The following is a 9,293-nucleotide window of genomic DNA, read 5'->3' on the forward strand; positions in this document are numbered from 1 at the left end:
GAAAATGTTCTGAAAAAAATGTAGGGTGGGCCAGTCATGGTGGCTCACACCTGTAATTCCAGCACTTTGGGAGGCCGAGGCAGGCGGATCACGAGGTCAGGAGTTCGTGACCAGCCTGACTGACATAGTGAAACCCTGTCTCTACTAAAAATACAAAAATTAGCTGGGGATGGTGGTGCGTGCCTGTAATCCCAGCTACTCAGGAGGCTGAGGCAGGAGAATCACTTGAACCCAGGAGGAGAGGTTGCAGTGAGCTGAGATTGCGCCACTGCACCATAGCCTGGGTGACATAGCAAGACTCCGTCTCAAAAAAAAAAAAAAAAAAAAAGGTGTAGAGTGCCCTTTTCCCTTTTGTACTGGGTAATATTATTTATCTTGATTGGTATTTACCCATATACCTGCCAATGGTTCAATGAGCCCCTGTCTTCTACTCGCCAATCTTACCCCTACTTCAGCCACTCCTCCCTACTTTCTGGTACTCAGCCGTATATTTTTCTCTCCTCACATTCTCAACCCTGTCTCCTTAACATGTGGACTTCCATGCTCTTCCTATATCCTCCCACCCTGCACTGCCAGTAGGCTCTGCAGGCTCTAAGCTGGGGCAGCAACGCAGTCCCCTCTCTTGGTTTCAGCCTCCAGACCTCAGTTCTGTGCTCCTTGCAGATGCTTCTAGTGTTTGGAGACATCTGGTTCATGTGGTTGGTCTGGCTTCCTGTGTGTTTGGTGCCAGAGGGAGTCTGTTTCTTGCTCTTCCACCATACAGAGAGGGCAAAGCTCTGAATTAATTTTGAAATCAATTCTTGGTTATCTCTTTTGGACTGAAATAAATTGACTATTAATTTGTGATGACATAAATATTGTAGCTTAGTTTGTGGTAGTTATAATTTCATTTCTATTTATTGTTTTACAGGCCATGCCGCCATGCGCAGCTAATGTTTTATTGTTTGGCAGAGGCATGGTCTCACTCTGTGGCCCAGGCTAGTTTCCAATTCCTAGGTTCATGCAGTTCTCCCAACTTGGCCTCCCAAAGCCCTGGGATTATAGGCATGAGCCACTGTGCTTGGCCAATAGTTAAAATTTTAGATTATTATATACAGTACTGTGATTAGCCATATTGAACTTATTCACAGACATGGCTTTAATAAAAATTACTTCAGGTTACTATATTTTTCTTTAATTTTTTTCAAATTAGTTTTCTTTATTTTTCTCTAATCTTTTTGTTCTAGCCTCAGTCACCTTTACCCTGAGTTTCCATCCTGGGCAGCAGAGGCAGCTCCATGGATGATGGGCCTGTGGCTCTGTGTACTTGGAGCTCTTACCAAGTAAGACTTTGTGACCAGGAGGCCTCTTTTCAGGACAGATCACCTGCATGTAAAACAAAGAGCCTTTCCAGGCCAGGAGTACTTTGCCAAAATCTTTTTGCTTTTGAGGTTTCTTTTTGTTGATTTTTTGTTGTTGTGGTTGCTGTTGTTGTTGTTTTTTGAGACAGGGTCTCACTCTGTTGCCAAGGCTGGAGTGCAGTGGGGTGATCTTGGCTCACTGCAACCTCTGCCTGCAGGGTTCAAATGACTCTCTTGCCTCAGCCTCTCAAGTAGCTGGGTTTACAGGTTCACACCACCATGCCCCAATAATTTTTGTATGGGGTTTTGTCATGTTGGGGTTTGCCATGTTGGCCAGGCTGGTCTTGAACTCCTGACCTCAGGTGATCTGCCTGCCTTGGCCTCCCAAAGTGCTGGGATTAAGGGCATTAGCCACCGTGCCCGGTGAGTTTTTGAGTCTTTATCCATCATTGGACACAATAAATATCCAGACACACAGATGTTTCCCAACATGTCTATGCGTTTAGAGATTGGACATTTCTTTTTCTAGTGATCCTGGTTCTTGACCTTCTCACTTAAGGTTTTGTCATCTCCCAGCAGCAGACACAAGGTCTCCTTAAGCCCTGTGAGTGTAGAGGGAGGGTCTTTGAAAATCATCAAGTATACACTGTATTTCAAGGTGCGTTCACGTTTCTCTGTCTCTTCCAGGCCAGGTCTTGGAGAGACCAGGAAGCCAAGAGTTTCCTCCAAGAATGGAGATTCCTTGGGAGGGATGTTTGCCTTGAGTAAAGAAAGATGAATCACATGTGGTCAAAGGCAGTTGTCCAGGGTCTCAAGAAAAGAGCCAGAAAGAGGAGCTGGGGCTGCTGGGATTGTGGGGGTCCTCTCTCCCACCTAAAAAGCTACTACTGCCTGCCGACCCTCTCAAGAGGAGACCTCTCTGGGCTCCAGCACCTAAAACAGACAAAACTGAGAGGATGGTTCTCTCTTCTGTGTCACACATGTCCTAGAGAAAACCTGTGTGTCTGAATGACCCAAGAAAACGATGAGAAAAAATGCAAAATCTGTGCCAGGTCATTCAGTGTCTGGCTGGGGCTGTGTGGTGCACATGCATTCCAAGACTGAAGGGTGCTGAGCCTGCAGAAAATGTCTGTCAGACCTGCCTCTCACACCTGGAGTATGACTGCCCATCCAGGTTCATGATGCAGAACTGTCTTTAAAAGGCCACTGCAGATATGGAGAGAGGGATTTCTAACCCTAATAGAATATGACCAGCTGTCCCGCTGGGGAAAGCCGCATGCACCAGTGACATGCTGCCTAAACTGGCCCAGACCACACTCTACTGCCTAAGGAATAAGCCCCACATTTGCTCTTTATGGGTAAAGGGAGAGGGTGAGAGAGGAGAGGAGTGTCTGCACAGACATGAGAAGCCTGCAGATCCAGATGACCCCCTTGCTGATCAGAATATTAAAAATCGATATGCGGAAACAATGACCCCGTAGCAGATAAGCTTCTAGAGCAGGCTTCAACCATGCTTCATCTGGACCCACTGGAAGAGAAGTCTGCCCGCCGTCTATGTTGATAGTCTGGGGGATACCATTTCTGAGACAGATTTAAGAAATGATCTTTACCTGTTGGCGAGATCCGGATGGTCACTGTTGTGCAGAGACAGCAGTGTGCTCTCATCAGCTTTCCACAGGGCAGGCTATGGAAATGGCCACTGAGAAGTCCTTTTGTAAATTGATTGTCCATGGCTGCAGACTCACCGTCAAATGGGGGAAGATTCCAAGCCCTCAAGGAAAAGGAGAAAGAGAAGCACAGAACGGCAGACTCTGGGATCCTGCCAGAGCCTATTTCAGGGCCGCCAGGAGGTCCTCCTCCTGCTGCAGCTCTGGTCCCCAACTTGGAGCCTCCTTCGAAGGAGTGAGACTACCTTTCTGACTTTTTCTGACCATAGACACCTTTTCTGACTATTTCTGTCCTTTGGACCTGCCGAGGACAGCAGCCCCAGGGACCCGGGCTCCTGGGCCCATTCTTCACCAGCTTCTACTTGATCGTGCAATTTGAAGTCGTTCTTGTGCAGTGGAAACAGGGCCCTAGGACAACCCGATAGATCAATGGTCTCTGGCCTGTGCCCCACTGATGGTTGGATGGTGGCCACTCAGGGTGCTGGAGTCCAGCCATCGCTGCTTCCTTGAGTTGAAGAGGTTGGAGGCTGGTCCACTTGCTCCTGTCCTGCCCTCAGCGATGTGGATGGTTGCTCTTTGAGCCCGGTAACATCACTGGCTTGGCCCTGCCAGGCATGCCCTGCCTTGTGGGGGCCCTGTGTACCCACACACTGCTTTAAGGGGCTTGCCCTTCCCTGGGCCAAATTCTAGTTTTGGACAGTGCCCCAGGAAGCTCAGTCCCCTCTTTTGTTATCTTGGCTATTTCTCTGGCACCCATGGCTCCCGTGGGTCCCTTTTCTCCCAGGGCTTGGGCTGAGCTTGGCATCTGTAGGTCTAGGATGTTTGCCCTGTGAGGGAGGCTCTGTCACGCAAGTGGGCAGGCATGGGGACATGTGACAGGCTGCTGGCTGGCTGGGGCTCTGCAGATGCCACAATCCCCCTCCCCTCCAGCAGCCTCTGAGTCCAGCTTCCGCATTGACACTGATTTCACCCAGCTCAGGAGCTGTCTGGGGTTGTCTGGGTGCTGTCTTGACTCCTTTAAGGCTGTGTTGCTCAGTGGCCCCTGAGAAAGGTCAGATCCAGGTGCCACCATGGAAGGGGAGTGTCTATGGCCCTACTGCTGGGTTTTCAGTGGGCTGGGCAAGGCCTGGTTGTTGGGGCCCTGAGGGGGTTCAGGGCCAGGGCCTGTCCTATTGTCCTGGGGGTGTCCAGGGAAGATGTAGAAAGAACAGGGGTTTGGAATCCCTGCTCAAAGCTGCATTGTGGACACCATGAGCCCCGGATGTCCAGGTCCATGGGGAGTTTGGGAGAGAATTCCAACACAGAAATCGCCAAAAATCCCATGGTCTATCCTGAGATAGGAACAGGCTTGCCACATCTTGAGCCGCTGGGCCCCCAGAGAGTGGCCTGTTGCCCTGGGCTCTGTGGAATTCTTCTTGTGCTGCTGGGACTTGGCCTCAGGTCAGCTTCTGGGCTTCTGGAGCTGGGCTAGTGGACCAGGGAGGGCCAACCCATCCCCCTTGGGGAGGGCCTCCATGCTGAGGGATGCCCGTAGAGGCCTGGGTGCCAGAGACCCTCTCTCCAGGACCAGGGCCTTCCTAGGGATCTTTGAATGTTTAGCTGAATGGAAAGCAAACTTGGTCCACTTCTCCCCCAAGCCCATCTGACCTTTGTACGGCTGGGCCCCAGGTATCTGGGTCCTTGGAGTTTTGGGGTCTCTAGTAACCCACCTGGTCTGACACTGAGGAAACACCTACAGGCTGCTGATCCCACAGTGAGGGGTGTGTGCCACCTGGGGTATGGGCGCTTGTGAGTGAGGGTCCCTGCTGATCCCACAGTGAGGGGTGTTTCCTGCCTGGGGTATGGGAACTTGTGAGTGGGGACCCCTGCTGCACTCTGTCCCTGTTGGTGCTCGCAGCTATGGGTGTGGGCTGGCACAGACAGGACTGAGCCCTCCAGGGGCTTCCAGGGTTCTTGTAGGGCAGGAGGGGAAGGGTGTGGTGGGGGGCTTGGAGGGGTCTTGCCCTCATCCCCTGCCCTGTTACTGGGGTGAGTCCAGCACCTGCCCTGGGGCCCAGCTGGCCTGTTTTTAGAAGCTTCTTAGAGAAGGAAGAGGAGAAGGAGAAGGAAGGCCTGGGGAGCAGGGATGGAGGGTCCTGGGCACTCCCCACTATTTACTGTCTTAGATGGTGACTCAGGAGGGGACCTGGTGCTGGAGACCACCTTGGGGTCAGTGGTCATAGTGCATCTTTCTGAGCTCAGCCATGGAGGCCTCAAAGTGCTTCACAACCACATCATCGTCCATAGCCCAGGTATGGGACAGTGCATCTTAGGAAAGCTCCCACAGGACAAACAGGAGAGCTTCAGGAGAGGGTCTAGGTTTGGGGCTGGGCATCAGGCCAGGAGGGGTCTCCTGGGAGGGGTCTGTGACTTCACCTTATTTCCGCCATGGGCACCTCACACTAGGCAGTGCTGGGTCCTTTCTAGATACCCCTGGGGTCCAACTCTGCACAGGAGGCCACTAATGGGGGAAGGTCCAGTCAGGGAAGAGCTTGCCACACTCCTGCCTTTCATCTGAGTTGTGTCAGGGGTGGGTTCGGTTTCCAGGAGGACTCATGGTGCCCTGTCCAGTCCACCAGGCCTGGCTTGGTTTGGCCGTCCCTCTGGGTTAAAGCAGAGGGTCCTGTGGGCAGTGTGAGCACTGCCTTCGGGCCAGGTTTGGTGTGCTTGTGTGCTTCCCCAGCACCCTTGGGCACATGGGGACAGGGTTCTGTGCACTTTCAATGCCGCATGTGCCCTGGCTATGAGCATGAGCTTGCCCTGCAGAAGGCAGATGTACCAGAGCCTGAGGATGAGCTTGTGATGAGCTTGAAGTAGGGGTTTGTGGGAACAGCAGGCATGGGAGGACCTGGCCCTTCACGGTGGAGGGCTGGTGGCCTCAGCAGGGCCTACTGGGGCCTCAGTCTGTGGTGCTGGGGGCCCCCTCTGCATGGGATGAGACCTCCCCCAGGAGGCTGGATCAGATAAGGTCCTGCAGCTCCTTATGGGGGTGTTCTCATCTCCATCAAATGTGACCCCTGAAAGAGGGGGCTCCCTGAGTGCTCTCCCAAGATGAGTCCTGGCCCAGTCTGCCCAGGATGCTGGCCCTGAGTCCCAGCCCCAGCCGTGTGATGCCCCCTCTCAGGCAGGGCATGGTTTGTGTGCCCTGCAGGGATCTGCCTCTGCCTCCTGTGCAGAGGAGGGGAGCTGGGTCCTTCTGGAGGAGACAGACTCCTGGGCAGGGTCCCTGGACTGGGTCTCCTGTGCACACTTGTCCCATCAAGCAAGCACTGTAGGAGTCAGTTTAAGGTGGCAATCTGGGTGCACAACATTTGCTTGTCTTCAAGGAAGGAGTAGAGGTGTTCAGAATCCCCTGGACTGCCCTGAAAACCTCACTCTTCCAGGCCCCTCTGCAGACCCTTCCCAAGGCCAGATCTCTAGGCAGTAGGCTGGGCTGTCACTCTCTTCTCTGAGACCCTACCCCTGTCCTGAGACCTCCCCACTGCCCCTCAGATGACCCATCCCTCCGGATTGCCCGCCTCCCCTGGCACCCTCCATGCCCCACACGCCTTACTTGATGCTGCAGCGCTCTCTGAACATGGCATGGCTTGTGAAGGTTTGGCTCACATCTAGGTCATTCTGGTGCATGTTCAGAGGACATCTTGGCCTGCTCCATTTTCTATAGAGCAGGGCCAAGCCTCAGAACAGACACAAGAGTCACTGTCAAAACTGCTGTCATAAAACAGACATTCTGGAAGGGAAGGAGTCTTTTTCTGCAGATACTTCATTTCCAAAGCCAGGAAAGTCATCAGCACACAGCTCACCTGTGTTGCCCATGCCACTGTCTGCCCAGGATGTGTGACTGACCCCTTCCGCCCCTTTGGGGTTGACTTTCCCTCCATCTGGGTAGCTGGGCTTCTGACACAGTCTGGCCTATGCATCCTGCTCTAGCTGGGAGTGGAAGGGCCAGACCTGGTGTTTCCCTGGGTTCTTGGCCTTTGTCTTCTCGACATTCAGTAGGAGTGACCGTGCTGGGCCCCAGACCTCTGTGAGCATTCCTTTTTAGACACAATGAGACATTTGTGGACAGAAGATGCTCTGGTGAGACAGACCTCAGGGTGACTCTAAGGGGGATCTGAGCCTAAGGATTCTGGAAGTTTCCAGTCTTTGGCTCCACAGTTCCTCAGGAGAGGTTCAGTCTGCCTAGGACTGGGCCTCCATTTTCACGAAGAGTGGGCAAGAGCTCAGGTTGTGAACTCTGATCTGGATTTATTCCTTCCTATGGGATGTCCAGAAGGTGTTCCTGTTCCTGGCTTAGAAGCAGACCATGCCAAGGCATCAGATTCCTCCCAGCAAGGTGATGCTTGCAGGGATGGGCAGGAGGGCTAGGGACCAGGCCTGTTGTCCTTTCAGTGAGGAAAGTGTGTCCTGCCCTGTCTGAGAGGCAGGCAGCACCAGGAGGGAAAAATGGGCTCCTGTCCTAAACCCTGAAGAGCAGTCATGGGGGACCCTCACTCACAGCTGTGCCTTCTTGCTGTTCCTAGATTTATTCCAGTTAAGCATTTATAGGCATTTATCTGTGTGTCTGATGCCCTGACGTTTTTGCTGTAGGTAAGAAGTGATGGAGTGAGCTGAGCTGCCAGGCTTCCTGGAGTGATTCTTGGATGCTGGGTCTTGTGGTTAGGGGCCCTGATGGGACTGAACTGGAAGGAACCAGAATAGGACAGAACCAAGCCCCTGATTAGTGGGCACTGGTGGCCTGGCCTCATGACCATAGGACACACTGTTCCCAGGGCACAGACACCCTGGGCTTTGGTTGGGTCTTGGCCTCCAGGTAGGGCCCTGTTGGGCAGCGGGCAGCAACTCCTGAGACACTACTGTGATTCTTGGTGGTGGCTGTGGTAAAAAACCTGCAGGGCTAGAGTTTGGGGTGAGATTCAGCAGTAACTGGCCTCTCCTAGTGACAGTATGTCACTCCCACTCCCAGCACGCATGCCCACAGGCCACGGCCTCCACATCACAAACCCCCCACCAAGTTGCCCATCTATGGAGCAGCTCCCATACGGCAGGGTCAGGCTCTTACCTCCACCTCCAGGGCACAGACAGGGGGAGCTCTGTCTCACTGTAAGGCAATGAGGAGAGTTGAGGGCCCAGACCAGGCTAGGGGCCATCCCCTTTCCCGAGCAGGCCTCAGGGAAGGACCAGCCCCATCCCCATCTGACCCAGGTCTTAGCCCAGGAGCCTGCATAGGGAAGAAAGGACAGACAGGGCCTCGTTACTGGCTGACACTCAGGAGGGGCTGGGGCAAGAGAGCAGAGGGAGCGCAGGGCCAGGCAGGGGCTGCTGAGGATCCATGGGGGCTCAGGGTGCACAAGGGGGCTGCCCTTCCTGGGCTGCAGGCAGCATCCCCTATGGGAGCTGAGAAGGTCCAATCCTGAGATGGGACAGTGCTGCCCAGGGGTGTGTGGCTGGGCCCTGACAACAGTCTCCCCAAAAGTGACCACATCACCAGGCTCAGTTCCAGGAAGGCTGAGAAGTGCCCAGTACACTGAGGATGCACCTGGAGCCCATCCTGTCTAATAGATTCTGACCATCCTGCATCCACTTGCCTCTCCTGCATATTCGCCACCACCCCTTCCCTTTTCATTTCTCCATCGTGTCTGACCCAGGGGCTGTGACCCTCTCTCCAGCCACAGTGGCCTTTCTTTTACCTTTGTCCTATAAGAGCCCCTGAGCAAGACTCCTCTGATCCATCCACATGCCTGCCTTATTGCTTACTAACTGGGCTGCTGTGCGCTGCTGCGGTGGCACCAGAGGTAATGAGGGTGACTGAGGACTCCACAGGTGGCCAGTTTGGCCCTCTACCCAATTGCTAGCCTCAGGAGGTTCTCAGGGCTGTCAGCCAGGAGCCCTGGCTTGGGGCACCTGGCTGTCCTCCTCCCTCCATTCTTTTCTGACAGCCTCGCCCACTTGTCCTTTGTCCATGGTGCTGACCAAGCCAGCAGGGAGCAGGTCCCCAGAGGGTGGGGCTGAGTTTTGGGGACTGACCGAGGCTCCTCTGCTGAGGGGTCCCAGGTGACTCGCTTCCCCTGGTTCTGTGTCATCTGCTGTCCTCTTCAGCACGATTCACCCCACCCCAGGCCGGCTCCATGCAGATGCATCCCCGAGTCACCAGTCTCAGGGTCCTCTGTTGTAGGATGCAGATTACTGTACCTGCTGTACACATTCATATTTATTGTGTGAAATAAATTATAAAAGCTAAAGTAAA

At 53.7% G+C, this 9,293-nt stretch overlaps 1 pseudogene; it reads left to right on the plus strand.

Moving 5' to 3' along the window:
* The first annotated feature begins 1,277 nt into the window (after positions 1-1,277).
* Positions 1,278-9,293, plus strand: LOC134806975 (pre-mRNA-splicing factor RBM22-like; annotated as a pseudogene).

The sequence above is a fragment of the Pan troglodytes genome, chromosome 6, assembly GCF_028858775.2.
Source record: "Pan troglodytes isolate AG18354 chromosome 6, NHGRI_mPanTro3-v2.0_pri, whole genome shotgun sequence".
Lineage (NCBI taxonomy): Eukaryota > Metazoa > Chordata > Mammalia > Primates > Hominidae > Pan > Pan troglodytes.